The sequence below is a fragment of the Eupeodes corollae genome, chromosome 1 (assembly GCF_945859685.1).
Source record: "Eupeodes corollae chromosome 1, idEupCoro1.1, whole genome shotgun sequence".
NCBI classification, from domain to species: domain Eukaryota; kingdom Metazoa; phylum Arthropoda; class Insecta; order Diptera; family Syrphidae; genus Eupeodes; species Eupeodes corollae.
The window spans coordinates 192492061-192510787 of NC_079147.1; the positions used below are offsets into that span (position 1 = coordinate 192492061).

General features: G+C 35.5%; 1 protein-coding gene and 1 long non-coding RNA gene across 4 annotated transcripts in view; one reads left to right on the plus strand and one right to left on the minus strand.

The window, feature by feature from the left end:
- Window positions 1–18727, plus strand: part of LOC129942221 (laminin subunit alpha-2) — a 359876-nt gene that overhangs the window by 325101 nt on the left and 16048 nt on the right. The window lies entirely within an intron of this gene.
- LOC129942224 (uncharacterized) lies at window positions 7439–8183 on the minus strand. The gene is made up of 2 exons (XR_008780999.1): window positions 8120–8183; window positions 7439–8050 (listed from the first exon to the last, which is right to left on the minus strand). It is a non-coding gene; the product is annotated as an uncharacterized LOC129942224 (long non-coding RNA).

The window sequence follows — 18727 nt, forward strand, 5'->3', positions numbered from 1 at the left end:
TGCCTCTTGCGAGGAATTTAAAAATTCTCAAAGAGTAAGTCTTGCCATGAAAAGTGCTTTCTCAAATCTGCCGTTCGGATTCGGCTTAAAATTGTAGGTCCCCTCTATTCCTGACAACATTACTCGCACACAGGAATGGTTGAGAGTTGTAAGTCAATAGGCTCTAATTCTCCTTGGACTATGGCGCCACCCAATTTATTTATTTATTTCTATCTTTGGAAGTCTTTCGTTAGACATACTGAGAGTTTTAAAAATATAGTCTACACGTAGCTTAAAAATGCGTGCAAGTTTAGTTTCCCCCATGACCCTATAGTTGTGGGTGTTGGATGCGATATAAATTATTTTGATACAGTACCTTAGCAATTTTTCCACAATGTTGTAGATTTAACAGCTCCCCACTTGGGCCAAATACAACATGATGCTTTCTGAAACTGCTTCAAAAACAAGAAATCTGGCAATATCACTAATATCCTTCTTTAGGCGGTGCTCCATGACAAGATTCTTATTCATATGTAAATACGCCAAGATAATAATTGTATTGGTAAACAATTTGATTGACTTACTATTGTATCACCAACTCGCTACTGTTTCGCTCTCCTCTATTCCTGTTTTATAACTTTTGGTTTTTATTAATTCACAGCCAATTCCCATAGTTTATAGTAGTTATTCAAAGAGGTTAATCATGAATTGTAGATATGCAGACAAGAATGAAAGAAGCACGTCTCGAAACAGCAGTGCTTTGATAGCTTTAACCGTAGAATTATATACCACAAGGGACAAGACATTCCAAAATCCATAAAGCTTCTATTTCAAAGAATTTCTATCCACCTTTTTAAATGCAGACTTGAAGTCAACAAACAATACATTTAATCTTGTCCCCTGTTTAAAAATGATTCTGCAATGATTTTGGTACAAAAATGTGATCATTTCTGCAGTAGCCTCATCTAAATCCAGCTTGACATTCAACAATGAGATTATTGCCTGTGTTCAAGTTCTAAAAAGCTTAGAAGAACGAAAAATTGATATGTTCCTATAATTTTAGTGATATGCTCAATTTCCTTCTTTGAATAGTTAAGGCATATATCCATTTTTCATTAACTTATTGCAGATTGTTAAAAGGTTACTTTTAAGTTTTTGATCTCAAATTTTTGTAAAATTCTGAAGAAATTTTATCCAAACCTGCTTTTTTATCTTTTTAACTTAGTTGATCTCAAGTTTGCATTTAACAAAATTTTGAACAAACCTTAATTTAATACTTTAATTTACATGTTTCTATAGAGCTAGAGTCTCTGAAATAAATCGAATAAGAGTTTTCCATCCACTTTCTCCATTCAAAATTGCAAAACATTCTTCAATTATAAAAAAAAAAAAACTTTTATTAAAATATAATCTTCCGATTTCCTTTATTATTGGACAAAAAGCTAATGAATGCGAAATATTTTCATTATGATTAAGGTTACATAGTGAGCAATTTGGATTCAAATCATTTTTCTTAGGTCTATAATTGAGTTCAAGCATTTCAATGCTCATTTTAAAGATTAGACTTATTTCATTGGCATTAAACTCGTTTCGGAAATAGTTGTCATAACCGAGACATAATATGTTGAGTTTAGAGTAAACTGTTAATGTAACAGATTCTCTTGCCCGGGTTATTAATTTTCGATACATTGTTTCCTTTATAATTGAAATTAGGTCATAAAGTTCGTTTCTAAGTGCTTCTAAATTATCAATACTTAGTAACAACGGATAGTTATATTCTGATTCCAAATCACACCAGTCTTTAAAAGAAGAATATCGACCTCGTAGTACTATCAAAATAATCTTTTTCTGAATATTATTATTAGGTCTACGCATGACTGTAACAATATAGTCTGAGTTCGCTTTGAGGTTTTTTAAGTAAACTGAAGGCAGGCCAGATTCAATATAAATAGCGAAGTTTGGTGTATCAGAAGGGAGTCTAAAAATACGTTTAAAAAGGTACCGTTGGATTAACTCGATTACTTCTAGTTCCTTGTATCCATAAACTTCATTAGCATATAAGAGAGACCTTTCGATAATTCTCTCAAATACTTTAAATTTAGTCGATGCATCTATAGAGTTACTTTTGAAGAACTTTGACCACATACAATTGATAGCTACTTTTGCTACCCTCCCTTTGTCTTTTAAATGAGCTCCAAGAATTAGGTTTTTTGATTGATTAAAATATTTTATTTAGCCCAAATTAGCTATTTATAATTTACAAAATGATTATGATTAATATATATATACATTTTTATGTTATTTACAATGGCATTGGCGTTTATATGTTTTGTTTAACAAAGTTAATTATTGCTTTTTTAAATATAAATCTATCAGTCTGTTGCTTTACATTGTTTGGTAAATCGTTAAAAAGCTTAAATCCTTTGTAAATTAAACTATTTTGTGATCTTGCAGTTCTGTATGATTGCAGTCTTAAATCCTCTCCATTTCTTAACAAAAACGGTTGAACATCTCTTACGTAACGAATATGTTTTGACAAGTATTTTGGTGGTAAATTATTTTTAATTTTGAATACAAAAAATAAAACATTGAAATAAATACGCTGTTTAACATTCATCCACATTAAAGTATTTAACATAAGCACTATAGAAGTATATTTACTACATCTAAGTATTGCACGCATAGCTTTATTTTGCAGTTTTTGAAGATTATTCATTGAACTTTCATTGATTAAATATAAAATTGTAGAGCAAAACTCAAAATGAGGTTTTATTATAACATTGTAAATATTTATAGCGGTAATAGTGCCTACTTTATTTCTAATTCTTCGCAAGAAACCTACTTTTTTTGCAATTTTCTTTACAATATACTGCACATGAGATTCAAAACATAGTTTATAATCAATAATGACACCTAAGTACTTAATTTCTACTACTTGTTCTACTATTTCTTGATCAATTGTTACGTTAACATTAACATTATCATTTAAAACAATACATTTAGTTTTTGAAACATTTAGTTTAAGCTTATTAGCCTTAAGCCATATATTTAATACTTTAAGGTCTTCATTTAATAGTCGTTCGCATTCCTGGACTGTTTCAGCTTCAACAAACAAGAGTGAATCGTCAGCAAACAAAGCAAGCTCGCAATTTTTAATAACTTTGTTCATGTCGTTGATGTAGCAGTTAAAGAGGAGTGGTCCCAGTATTGAGCCTTGAGGGACTCCCAGTTCAATCGGTTCAATTTCGGATAATACGTTGTTAATTTTGGTTTGTTGAGAGCGCCCCAATAAAGAACTTCTAAACCAACCAAGTGTTATGGTAAATCCTAGGCATTTGTAATCAATCACTACTTCTATGTTTGAGCCGTCAAGGTGCCAGTTACGATTAGTACTGTTACTGCGTATTTGAGATCTGAAAACCATTATCTTTGACTTTGAAGTATTTATTTTAAGGTCTAGTATCGCAATATTGTTTTAATTTGTTAATCACCTTGATAAATACATCTCCAAAAATAACACCATCTGGAATTTGATCTTAAATGTCATTGATAAAGAGGAAACAAAGCAAGGGTCTCAAAATGCAACCCTGTGGAACTCCCGTTTCAGATTTAAATTGATTGACAATCTCATATCAATGTTTACTACTGAACTTGTATTTGATATAAGTTGTTCATGTATTCTTATGAACTTTGTAGACAAACCCATATCTGTAGTTTGAAAAGTAGTAACCTTCTGTTTATAGTAACAATTGCGGCTTTGAAATCTACAAAAAATGCGTAGAGATTTTTTTATCGATAAAACGTCTAGCAACACTCGTTAAAGTAAAAATGTGGTCTATTGTAGAGAGATTTGCTCGAAACCCAGCTTGGAAATAACTTATTTTATTATTTCTTTCAACCCAGGACACAAGCCTTAGGTACAGTAATTAAGTGCAAATTTTCCGGGGAGAGCTGAGATCAGAGATTCCCCGGTAGATCACAGAAATATATGAAGATCGGAAGCTATTTGAAATTGTCTCATCTATAAACATCTTGTTTATTAAAAGTACAATTTCTTCTAGAAATTGTGAGCTGGTATTTTTGTAGAACTCGACCGATATGCCATCTTAACCCGGAGCCTTTTTATCCTTCATTTATTTCAAAGCCACTATTAGCTCTAGCATTGAAAATCGGGAATCTAACTCCTCAATATAATTGAGTGGTAGTACAAAACTTATGTTCATTTGACAAGGGTCTGCTGTAAAAAGTGTTTTGAAGTAAGTAGCCCTTGTATCCACATCAATAGTAGAGTCCGTTGACTTATTATTTCGGCCAGCTAGAATGCGTACACTTGACCAAAATGATCTAAAATCATTACAATGTATGAAATACAACACCATGTATGTTAGATATTGTTGTTTTTTGAGGCTACACAATCTTCTGTACGAATTATTTGCTTGAAGATTTAGGGACTTAGAGGCCGAATTATTGTTTTTTCTAAAGATTTTAAGTAACGCGAAAGATTTTTTTTTCTACATTTCCTACATTCTTCGTCATACCAACAAGATTCTCTATTGTGAGAACTCCTGACAGCTGATATTCTGATGGTGTCAAAAATTAAATCCGTTCAGACATCCACTGTGTTAGAATCCAGAATTGAAGGATTGATTGGGTGTTGAAGTAGATTTCTTCTATAGATATTGGATTTTGGATCAATCCAAAGAAACTTTTTGCATTCGTTTTCAATTTGTTGTCGAAAATCGCATTCAGGGGTCCTAAATTTGCATGAGACACATATATTAAGATACGATGAATAGGTAGCAGTAATCACCTCAAAATCATAGACAATTTCAAGCCAGTTACCTTTTGGCTAAGCAGTAGTCAATTACAGAACAACCCTGAGTAGAAATGAATGTAAAACTGCCAGTGGAATCACTTATGGATATCCCGTTTAGAATATAAAACCCAAAATCGTCAACCAGCTCAGACAAAAAGTTGCCATTTGAGTTTGTGCATTTATCAATAGATTATCTTTTGAATGCAAATTGTTCAAAATTGAAGAACGAAGAATTTTGGAAAACTCCTATTCAACTGTTTAAGTGACCAATTATTAGAATTTTTTCATTAGCTCACCAGAAAATTTTGCAGAGTTTCAAATTCAACTTTGCAATTACTTAAATTAATGTTAATTGGTATTATTAAATAATGTTTCCGTTGAAGACAAATCCAATAAATATTTTATTTTCACTATTTTTGAATTTTATGTTTTTGTAAGCAATATTAAATTTAATTCCGCGTAGAATACCACCGGTAGCACGACCTAATCTAAAATTTCTGACGGTGGGAACCTTCGAAATATTTTGTATATTGAAGCTCTTTACCTTCCTCCACAAAAGTTTCAGTAATATAAATATATCATATTTTGACACTAAGTTATAGTTTATCTAATATATAAAATTTTGCTGTCACAGTGTTAGTTGAAATACTCCTCCGAAACGGCTCAACCGATTTCCATGAAATTTTGCATATACATTCGGTAGATCCGAAAATAGGTTTTTCTATTTTTTATATTCCTAAGTGCTATGGTTTAGTTGCATCAACATCGTACACGGTGCAACGATCTTACGATAGTATTAAGTGACGCTATGTACAATAAAGCATTGATTGCTAATGAGGATCTTAGCGTTATCATTGCCAACTTACCACTCAGTCATTTCGGTATGCATTGACCAAATCGAAATTCATCTGCTTTAATAGATACTGAACGACAATACAATACTGTAGAAATGGCAGCGATTATTGCTCGAAATTTCACACTGGTATTCGTGGATTCTTTTACCATCCAAAATAGAGAACTTGGAACCTCTCAAAATCAGCTATAAAAATGGGGGTAGGTAGCTTAGGGCGAGGAAACGGAAATAGCATACTGTTTACTCCGTTCGACAACGTCTGTCACTATAAAACGTGGTATAACAAAAAAGAATCAGAATTGGAATAAAAAAAGGCAAATGAAAAAGGAATTGAACTATAAAAGGTGGTAAACTATGAATGATTGCTTGAAAATTTGAGGTTTGCAATAATTTTGTAGGTGAACTACGAAAAGTTTAATAAACAATGCACCGCCCAAATCTTTCCCGATAAAGCCGTAATGCAAAAAGGATACGAAATACTGCAAATGAAACTACTGAAGAAGAACAAGAAATCACACGTGACCAGCTTTAGTATGGCTTTACTTAGTGCTTCTCAATCACAGCTTTGTGAAACGGCTCGGTTTGCAATGCAAAATCGTTGAGCAAACAACAGAGGTTTGCATTGGGCAAATAGACGCTGTTTTTACCAGTATTGTGGTACATCAAAGTTTTCGGGAGAAACTCCCGGATTATGATACGTTAGTGGTAAAGTCGTATTGCCATTGTTGACTCCGAGAACTGAGCCATTGTATTCATTACTTTGTGGCGAAACAAATGGAAACACATGCTTTTACTATCTGGCGATTTCCGCCCACCACTGCCAATAATTCAAGATCTACGGCTGCCGACGAAATAAACACTTGCCCCAAATCGTCAAAACTATGGGGCTATGTGAAGAAGTTGCAGCTGACAACAAACATGAGAACTGCATTGCTTGTTGATCTGCTGAAGATTTCTCTGAGCAATTGTGTCAATTGGTAATGGTCAAGTACCTGTCAATGAATCGAGTGAATTGATATCATTCCCAAACAATTTCTGTAATTTTGTCTGATCAAAAGACAAACTTATTAACGATGTATATCCAAACATTATTTCTAACTGCAAAAATTATGAATGTTTGAGTGAGCAAGAAATTTTAGTGGCTAAGAATTAAGATGTTAATTACCTGCACTTCAAAATTCAAAATAAGATCATTGGAACAATGCATTCATTCAAATAAGAATGCTTCCCAAATGATAAAGCCACCAAATAAATAATTATATTTTTTGACTCCTTGGATGAGCCTGGGTTATCACCGCACAATGTTATTTAAGCGACTATACTAATAATCAAAGGTGATTATCCCAACCGGCATGCCTTTTTTAATTTAGAAGACTTCAATTTCCGATCAGTCTTTCATTTGTCATTACTCATGACCATAAACAAATCACTAGGCCAATCCTTAAGAGTTTGTGGTTTGAATAAAACAAAAAAATGTCGTGTATCATAAGCTTAAAGAGCAACCTGTGTACCAAATAATGAATGATTATTGTAGGTAAAATATAAAATTCAAAAATGTAAGGCGGAACAAAGTTCGCCGGGCCAGCTAGTAATTTTATAGTTTTTAAAAGTTTGCTTTTCGGATAAACTTGGTAAAATAATTCACCAGTTTAAAGGTCTGCTTTTTGTATTGATATTAAGAGATAATTCACCGCGTTTTTCTTAAGGAGCTTATTGCTTTATATAAGTTGTAAGTTAGGAAACTGTTATATTAGATTCATGAGTATGACTCTTTCTTATAATAATTTAAATGCAATTTGAAAAAAGATTTGACTCATTTTCCAATAAGAACGCTCTTATTAAAATTATTAAGCAAATACTTCAGTGAATTGCCAATATGTCAATCAGCAATTTTATTCTTCGGTTACCAACCATGTCATTACTTAATTTTAACCGCAATCAATATTTTGAAATCACCTTCAATTTAAACAAATTTAGTAATTTATAAGCATTTGCTTATTAGCAAATACTCCGTTAATAGCTCCTTTTGACCCAATTCACTCAGCCGGAATAGATGTTTTTCCAATAATATCATACAAAACTAATTGCAACCGTTTAATGTAGGTTAAACATTTTCGAAATAAATTATTTAAAATCCATTTAACCGTGTAAAAACAAAAACAAATAGCAATATTTCATCTTAGCACTCCCGCCGCTCTGGCCGCCTCCTCCTTTAACCACCAAAATGTGATGTAGATTCATTAATTTCCATCAATTTAACTTCAAATGTATTTTCCAAGCAATGACTCAATGTATCGATTGTTTGTATAGGGTATTGTTGTTGTTGATGTTGCAAATCTCCTGGAAAAAAGCTCCTGAAGCAACCCAAATCTCTGCCTACTCCCCGTCGTCTGGACCTCTCTCTTCAGAAATTGAACAAGACAAAAACTATACACAAATTTGGTTGTATGACGTTAATTTAAAAGTCTTACGTAGAAACTGAAATTTATGCGCCCGTACATTTTCGTGTAATTATCGATGGAAAACTAATTGAACTCTGAAGTGCATTGTACGACGCAACGCAACGTTCGTTGTTTGTACAAAGTCGAGAGGGATTTCATATATAGAAAAGTCGTCTATAGAGCTTTAGCTATAAAGTCTGTCAAGAGAGATTTACATAGCTCTAGTTGTAGATCGATCTAAATCGATACATTATATCGATCTACATTATAAAATTGACTACAGGCTCCCTCTAGCATGTAATTGAGTAATTTTGTAGTATGTTGCGTATACCTATCGATATTTAATGGGTGGTATGTAACATGTGGGTGTGGCTGTTTCACAGCGTTGTTATATGTGACATGAATGGATTAACCAACTCTGATAAGACAAAAGTATCGATTTTTAATGCTTACATGCATAGTTTCTTTGTTGGACACTACAAAACATATGGTTCCTGTCGTCTATCCAAGATCATATTGAACTTGGCCTAAACGATAACAAGACATTTTTGACTCCTTTTAGTGACCTCTGCTATGTATAAAGTATATGGTTATTGATAAAAGGGATTGGCTATAAGCTCCTTCTCTTTATCTATGTTTATATAAGCTAAGGATTAAGATTGTATGACATTTTTTGTTTTAATAAAATGATAGTGTGTTAAGGTGAGGCTGTATATACACATTTTTCTTTGCAACAAAAAGACAAAAACATAGTTATAGTTGTTGAAAATGCGACAACATTGCATTTATGACAGTTAAAAGTTGTTTGTTATAATAAAGTCAATGCTTAGTTGATAAGAGTTTTTTCCTATTATTATCTAGTTTTATAGCAAGGTCTTATGAATGCTATATATAAAGAGATAAGTTCCTATACATTGTTGCAATAACTTGAGTGGTTAATTACTCATATTTTCATAAGTGGTCTAACTTCTTAGTAGGTCAATTGAATTTTTTCACGTTTATTGTTAATTTTTAAAAACGATTTCCGGACGGAGACAGTTCCATTCGATATTCGAAATTTGTTCTGGCAGCGAGTACCATAATTCTGGGAAGATCTAAGTTCGGGAATTAATCATGTGAAATGACATATTGGAGGAATATAAGCTGAGCATCATCTTTATTATTCTGTGTTCTCCCTCAAAGTAGTTCATCACGGATCCAAAAGACTTGGGGTAACGTTTTTCCACTTTACAAAATATGTTGCAAATGTCTTACATAGCTTATAATTTCAATAGAGCGACCTCAAGAAATTGCCATAAATAACAGTTTGCTAAGTCTAGTAACGAATTGGCGAATTGGTGAATATAACACTGACTACTAGTACAGAAATTGGAGATTTTTGGCAACAATAGAGGCTAAAATTTTCTGAAGTCCCACCTAACATGGTTTTCACTGGTACTTCCAATGTTAAGACTGCCAAAAAATTAATGGAACTGTACTGTTAAATTGATGATTTTGCACAATGGTCCCTAGTTCAACATTTCACTAAATAACCTGTGAAGTATTCTACACAAAGATTTCAGATTATTTGCTTTCAAGGTCTAATTGACTTAGTTATTATTGAAAGATCATATCCTCTCACTTCTTTACGGCGCCGGCGTATCAGTTTTTTCCTAGTAGTAGAAGAAGAAGACATGGATTGCGACAACCTCGGGTTCTAGACACTTGATAGTCGATGCCACACAGCCCATTCTTTCGCACTCAAAAATCCATAATATAAGTTGTCTTGGCAATGCCTGGGACTTTTGAAGGGAAGAACGTTCAAAGTCCCATGGTGTGATAATAAGTGCGTTGGACTGTCATGCTAAAGGTCTTGGGTTCATTCCTTGCCTTTGCTATCTAAAACTTTGTTCAAGAGTACTGCCTCTTGTGAGGAATTGATAAATCCTCCAAGAGTAATTCTTGACATGAAAAGTGCTTTCTCAAACTAGTTCGAATTCGACTTAAAACTGTAGGTCCCTTCATTCCTGACAAAAGTACTTGCACACATGAATGGTTGAGAGTTGTAAGCCGCTAGACCTTAGTTTTCAACGAACTTTTGCAGCACCTAATTTATTGATTTATATAATAAGGTCTTAGACTGGTCTTTAAATATTTTGGATCACAAATTTGTTGGTTGCGTTGTTATGAAGCTTATCGTAATGGCAGTGGCTTTTCTTCATCACTTCAACCTTAAGAATTGGTTTGTTGAATTGTTGATTTAATACAATGTTCCCAAAATTTCACACACTAGCCTTAGAAGAATTCTTGAAAAAAATCTAAGATTATTCACTTGCAAGGTCCAATAATTGACTCAGCAATTTTTGACGATGCAGGCCAAACTTTTAGAAATTTCTCAAAATACTTCCTCCCCAGTGTTTCCTGATTACTGACTACTTCGAAGAACGTGCGTCATTGGCTTCGACTTCCGTAATGGCCAAGGGAGTGCATCTGTTGTAATACACTAAAAATCCGAAACGAGCCTTGCCGTTAACTATGCTGTATAGGAGATTCCTATTTTTCAGCACTAAGCTGGCAAGAACAGAACCAACTCAATGGGTTGGATGTCGTAGGCGATTACAACCAATTGGGCCTTCTGTTGTCCAACCAACTTGGTCACGGTGGTGGCTAGCCATTGATTTTGGATACGGCAAATTTATTTAACAGCTGCTCTTTTGTTTAAGCTGACCGGGTTTGTGTTTCTCCAACAGCTTGAATATTTTGACAGCGGTTGTCTTGTCCAAGGTCTGGGTAAATTTTAGTATTTAAACCATCTGACGAAGCTAGACAAAACAATTTTTGAGTTGAATGTTTTGTTCAGTGCCAAATTTCTTTGGCGACTTCTCAAACAACTTTTTCACAGTTTACTTGGCAACGGACTGTTTTACGGCTAGAGGGGCTACAGCGAGTTCCTTGGTCACTGGCTTTTTTTCTTCGGCCTTGGGTTCTTGATAACTAATTGGTTTAGTTTTTATCAAAATATTTTGGGCGGTTCAAAAAAGGAGCTACTTGTATGTCTGTTTGACAAGAAGTTGTAGATATAACTCTTGTATCCTACTTCATTAATAATAATATTTTGAACTCGAAGGTATCTAAAGATCACTCCTTTTCTGATCATAGATATATCCATTTAAGCGTTATAAATGAACCACCTTGCCACCTCCAAAAAGAAAAAATTGGCCAAAATACAAGAGAACGTTAAATAGTTTAGTAAAACCTGAACTCCTTCAGTCCAACACTAAAGATCTTGACGACAAAGTCAATAATCTAACATTAGCCCTAAACATAGCTCTAGATACTGCATGTCCTCTTATACAAGTAAGAGGTAAAAATCAACCACACTGGTAGAACTCAGGGCTAGATTCACTTCGAAAAGAATGCAGCAAATTTTTTAACAGAGCGAAAGCTTCTAGAGACATGTCTTACTAGGATTCATATAAAGAATCACTGAAGATATATAAAAAAGAACTGAGGAAAACCCAACGATCGTCCTGGAGAAACTTCTGAAGCAACGTGGAATATGCTCTGAAACATCCAGAAAATGGAAGTTTCCTTATACCCATCCTAGAAAACATCTTCAAGGGATGCCTTAAATTGGCATACATCCCGATGTCTTGGAGACAAGTTAAAGTCGTTTTAATTTAAAAGCTGAAAAATCCAGCCACGTTAACCCTAAAGACCTAAGACCTATCAGCTTATCATCATTTCTTCTCAAAACTTTTGAACAAATCGGTGTGGACTAATCGTGAACCCACAAAAAACCGACCTTGTCCTCTTCACAAAGAAATACAAAGCCCCACTTATTGACCCTCCCTTCATTAACGGTGTACCACTCAAATTCTCTGACCAAGCAAAATACTTGGGTCTCATTTTGGATAAGAAATTAAGTTCGAAACGTAATATTCAAGAGAGAATAAACAAGACCACAGTAGCCCTGTTCTCCTGTAAAAAGGCCATTGGTAATAAATGAGGCCTACAGCTCCGCATCACACACTGGCTATATATCTCGATCATAAGGCCGATCCTTACTTATGGAGTAGCGGTATGATGGTCGGCGCTAGATATAGCGAAAAATCGCTATAAACTCAGCAAAGTCCAACGAACAGCCTGACAGTGTATGGGAGCACCACTTCGCTCTACCCCCTCCGCTTCACTTGATGTTCTGTTCCATCTAATACCGCTGGACATTTTCAGCAAGCAAACGGCCGCTAATACAGCCATACGGCTTCAAACCCCCTCTATGTGGATCAAAAATGGAATTGAGGAAATTGCAAAGCTGACAAAACTTGCAAAAACAGGAACAACGTCAGGTGCTCAAAACAATTAATCTCTCTGAGTAGATTGCACATTAGCTACGTTATGTGTCCTGACTGGGCACTGCTTAATAGGAAGGCATGCTATTCGACTTGGAGCCCCTGAAAATGATTTTTGTAGGAGTTGCATGGAAGAGGAGGAGGAGGAGACAATCTGTGCACATTCCCTGCCTTATCACAAAGACGTAGAATCCACCTGGGAGACTACTACTTCAACAATACCAGCGATCTAAAAAATTCGGACATTATTTGTCTCCTACGCTTCATTTGGAGCTCCAATTGGTTCGACGAGTTAAGCTGATCAACTGATCCATTTGGTATCACAACGATCCATACTTTGGTCTAAGTGTGTTGGACTTCCCAACCAACAGCCACTTTAACCTAACCTAACCTATGTCTGCTTGTCAAAAAGGTAAAGGGTTGACAATATATCGTACCAAAGAACCTTTGTTCAAAGTTTAGTAGATTCATAAATCTTCTTTAAATTTCTGCTTCCAAGTTTGCTTATTTTACTTGGGACACATAGAAACTATATGGCAATTTTTTAAATTTTAAAACATAAGTACTATTTTTAAATTTAGTCTTTGGATACAAGAACAAGTTCATGTAGCACGAATCGTGAACTTTAATTTGTGTTGAAAATCTAGTAACATTTAACCTCAACTACAACTAAACTTCCCACGCTTATGAAAAATGTTCAAAAATCGCCCAAAGCAACAATAAAAATATCAAAACTATACAATTTCCGTAACTAATTGATCAATTTCTATCCACATACCATAACTGACAGATAACTTCTATAAAACTTGTATAAACCATCTCCATTCATGACATAACATAAAATACATTTATATTAATCGAAACACCTTCTTAACTGATTTGTGCAAATTAATCGATCGTTTAATCTCACAACATTCATAGTAATTTACGACTTATAAGCATAAATTAAATACTCATACTCACGTACTCGTACTCAAGCTCAAGTTCCAATGAACTAACATCATAATACTTGTAGTAATCGATCAATTTATTCATACACTTGATCGATTCAACACAACTTGGTGATTTTTTCAAGTCAGCATTCATAACATGATGATGATGGATTCGTTTAGAAACAAATTCTTCAAAGAAGTGACCTTTTCGTCAAATCTATGGAAGTTGCAGAAATTAGCAATCTTCATTTTAGAAACAGGGATGTAACGTAATATGGAAAGTTGTTCATGTGTTTTTATTCAAGATGTGGAGACTTGACTAAGTTGTAGTTGGATTTTATCGAGTTCGCGACAACATACCAAAGAAACTGACATATCCCACCTTGGAGAACAGATTATATCGCTTTGAAGTGCGCTTGTGCACTTGTGCAGTGCTTTATACCAAAAGAACCGAGACGCGACGAGTTAATTTAGAAATGTTCACTTCAGCCATATCGTGCCCCCAAGGGAATTAAATTCAGTAATATATGGACAGATAGATGGAGTTAAAAGTTGCCAACGATCATGGAGGTCCAATCCATCTCTAAATAGTTGGAGGTGCGTGAAATTATTATATCCAAGACCGGTAATCGTCTGTAAGTGATGGAATATAAAACCAAACCTGTCGAGTTTTTAATTTATGGAACTCGGTTAATTTAAGTCATTTCTTCTAAGTTGTCTTCATTCCCTCCGTCGTCGTCGTCCCCAAGAAGGTCGACATTCTGATGTGTACGTTTATTCCTGCTTTTGGTGCGTAGAGGCAGCGTCGCGTCTCGTCTAGTCTCGTGTCGGCAAGTGCGACCTATTCAACTGATCTTGTAGGTTTTTTTCCGGGTAATTTATTGATCCACCCTCTTTGCTCTGTGGTGCTGGATGATGCTACTCCAGCTGCTACTGCAACTGATGACTGAGTTGCCATTGCTATCATCATTGTTCGACATCGGCTTCGGCACACGTTCAGTGATCTTGCATCATGATCTGACTTTGGCATCTGGACGGAATTAAAAATAATTGCCCTACCCTACCCCAAGTTGTAGTTGTGGCTCCTTTGATGTGTCTGATTCTGGTGCTGGATAAGCAATCGTGTGCGTCTTACTCTGATTTGCTTCTTTGGTCTTTTTCTTTTCTAAGATCAATGATCAATTTACATAAAGTAGAGGGCACACACAAGACACAAGCTGCAACTATTGCTACTGCTGCAACTTGATGTAGTGCATTTGAAAGTAGACATTAGACCTTGTGTTACAGGAGAGCTCGCTTATAGGGGACGGACGCAGAGGTAGCGATAGAGGTTGGATGTCTTCTGATAATATGGCGCTGCCTCTAGATAGATTCCATTCCATTGGGAAATGACTCTCTGATGAGGAATTTTAATTGAATAAAAATTGGCAAGCTTTACTTGTAAACAACATGTCGTTCCCTTCTAAACTTCTTCCATAAGATATTGATGATGGTTGCAGTTGCATCACCTTGATTTAACAATTTAATTGAAAAAAATCTTAATTAAAGTCCACACTTAACTTTTGTGTGTAAGATCATTAGAAGCGATTTATCATTCTAGCAAGCAGCCAGCAAAGAGCAAACCAGGCAGATGATGATGATGAGACCAAAATTGCATCGCATTCAAAGATTGATGGGTTTTAAAGTGATATGCAGCAGGTTCCAGTCAATAGAGCCATGGATACTTAAAAGCCTAAAGATTGCATTTAGAATGTGAATTTCCGTCATTGATCTTTGAACAAAATGCCGCAATAGACATGTTGTTGCTTCTATGATCTTAGGTTCCACACCACACACACCTGCTTCTCACTTAAATGTCTTTATTCTCCAGCCTGCCTAAGGGAATCTGACATTCTTATAAGTTTGTTCGTTTGTTTGCTTGTTTTGTTTGTTTGCTTTTTTGATTGAAACCCGGTTTGGGAAGTCTATAGACAATTGAGCACCTAGCAGACGCGTAGGCTGTGTTATGGTGGATATAGCCTCAGCCTTAAAGTGCATCCTCTTCACTTACATCCTCTTCCACATCAGCATGTTTGTTGTCTGGGAAAGTGAAAACCAATCTGTGCCGTGCCGCCATGTTTCGTGTGGTTGCTTTTATGCGAATATTTTGTTAAAATGACGCTTGGGTCTTAGGGGCTAGAGAAGCTTCCTTCGAGAGTCTCTCTATCACTTTGTATGATTTTGTTTCTTTTTGTTTTGGTCTTGGTTTACTAAAAAATATTGTGGTTCCATTGAATGATGTTTTGTGGATCGTAGGCGGAAAATGTTTTATGCTGCACACACAAACTCTACCACTTTATACATCAAGCGGAAATAAAAATTACTGTAAGCCGTGGGTAGATGGAGCTATACACTTCACTTCACAACACTGTAGGTAATACTCGATTCGATATAACTCATTGAAAGTTTTTTAAATTCATTCATAGATTTTTTTAGTTTTGTGTTTTTTTTTTTATTTTAATTTTTGCACGAAGTGTGCCAACGCATACGAAATAAGGTTCAGCAAACTTGATACTTGAGGATATTGAAATGCATGTGGATCGAAGTTTGGAAAATTGATGCTGTTGATGATGTCATTGAAAAAAGTTTTTATTTTTATTTTACTATTTTTTGAAAAATATCTACGAAGTGTAGGCTTGGTTTAACTTGTACAGTACACGGAATAGACAAAAAACCCACGTATTTCTTTTAGTGCTGCGCTGGTTGGTTTAAGAGAGTCTTTAGGTCAGGTTAGTAAAATTTATTTTTGGCATTTGGTTGGAACGCAAGCCTTGCATGAAATTTTTTTTAGCAAGCGTTTAACTTGATTTCAAAAAATTTGTTTTTCTTTCAAAAAATAGGAAAAAAAGTAAGCAAATCATAAAAATGTGTTAGGGTGTATGGAGATGTGTTGTTTTAATAGAGGGTGTTTTTTTTGACGTTTAGTTTTCAAGAAGATATAAAACGATTATGTTTGTATGTTATATTACTATGTCTGCGTGCGCTGGCTGATTACCTCATTGACGCTATTATTTCTTAAGAAAAGAAGTTGAAAATAATTGCACATAGCCTGCATTAAAGCTCCGTTCAGTATTATTAATCTATTCAAAGAGCAACAATCTTTTTATTTCTTTAATTGAGTGTTCGTGATGTCTTGAAAAATGCTGAAATTTTTCTTAACTCCCAATGATTTACACACGACGCATTCGTTTTGACAGAAACTTGGCTTAATTTAAGCTTTTCCGACACAGAACTTTTCAGTCAAGAGTTCGAAGTTTACAGAAACTATCGTCATGTTGGTAATGCAAAGGATTTAGGTGGTTTTTCTGTATGTTTTCCATTTGAATTATCAATTGACCTGGTACGTGTAAAGATAACGTCTACATTCCTCCAAAAAGTTTGGAATCTGTTTACAATGATCTCTCCTTGGCATTAGACTATCTTATAAATGTGTCCAGCTCTGACATCAATATTTTACTTTTAGGTGATTTCAATTTACAACACATTGACTGGATTCCATCCGAAGACGAATCCTCCCTTGAAGCTTCTTTTCTCTCCTTCTTCTTTACAATTGGAACTATCTCTTCTCGATAAAGTCCTTACTGACTTAAAGCAAACAAGCTGTATTAAAAACTCAAAAAATCGAATTCTCGATTTAGTCTTTTCTTTTGACGCTAGAATCTAGATCAGGAATTACTAATATTGATAAATATGACCTCTCTTTGAAAATTTTTGTTGACTTAAGTTATCACCTCACTGAACACAGTAATTCCTTTGATTGCTTATATAATTTTGATTTCAGAAGAGCTAATTTCCAGCTTTTGTCTGAAGATTTAAACATTTCTGGAATTGCTGATACTTTAGCATTTTCTAATATTGACGAAGCAGTTCCAAATTTTAATAAGATCCTTAATAATTGTTTAGAAAAAAAAGTACCTTTATCCTTTAAAGAAATCAAGAAATACAAACTTTAGCCACTTGGTACACGAAAAAATTCTGTTTACTGCGTAACAAAAGAAATCTCAAAACTCTGTCTCCAATCAACTTCTCTTTTTATGTTGAACTTTTTAACGAATTTAAGTCTCTTTCTGTTCAAATGGTAGACATGTGCATTCAAGAGGACACAAGCGTCCACAGGTTTTTTCTCAAAACCTACCTCTGTCTATCAACTCCTACTCTCACCTCCCCGCGATGAACTTCGGGTGCCTAGTACCTCAACTGGAGATTGGGTTCCAACCCCAGTGGAAAGTTGTTGGGGGCAGCAAACGAGAGAGGGGGGAGAGGTGTTTCCACTAAGGCACCTCTCCTTATCCAGGCGGCAGCGGACGAATTCTCGAGATAGAATCAACGGTGGCGTCTACAGTTCCAGTAATGTTGAACTACTTAGTGAACACCTTATAGGGCTTCTTCAACATATTCGGAGCCCAGGCCTAAAAGGAGCGGTTTATCCGGCTCCCCTTCCTAAGGATCTGGCCCTCCAGGTTGGGGGTTGTGCCGTCGGGGTGACTTCCTGGCCACGTAAAAAATACCTTTCGTTTCGAAGCACCAAAAAGCCTCGGATACGGACGGATTCACTGTTGACAACCCACGCAAACGAAATAAGGACAACGAACTCCGGATATGTACGTGGAATGTTAGGTCCCTTAACAGACCACGTGCAGCCGAACAATTAGCGGAAGCCCTAAACTGCTGCAAGGCAGATATTACAGCCATCCAAGAAGTGCGATGGGATGGACCGGGCAACAAACGCAAACTAAAAGACTGCGATATCTACTACGGCGACTGCTACCGAGAACAAAGACAGCGTCTATTTGGGTGTGGATTTGTTGTGGGAACTAGGCTCAGGCAAAAAGTCTTGAGTTTCAACAGCGTGAGCGAGCGCATCTTGACAATCCGCATCAAGGCTAAATTCGGCAAAACATAATCCTAATATGCGCGCATGCCCCAACAGAGGAGAAAGATGAAGACACCAAAGACATATTCTTCGAGCTCTTGGACAAGACATATGAGCAATGCCCTGGCTATGACATTAAAATTGTCTTAGTAGATTTTAATGCCAAGCTAGGAAGAGAAGACATCTTTGGTGGCATAATCGGGAGATACAGCCTGCACGACACTACCTCCGACAACGGATTCAGGCTTATCGATTTCGCTGCGGGGCGAGATGTTTTGGTAGCTAGTACGCAGTTCACACATCTTAATATCCACAAGGGGACATGGAAATCTCCTGATCAATCAACCGTCAACCAGATTGACCACATTGCGATCGACGCACGACACGGGCTGGTTTATTCTCAATCTAGCAAAAGCATATCAAGACATGTTCTTCTTTTTCGAATTACGAATTACATGGGTTG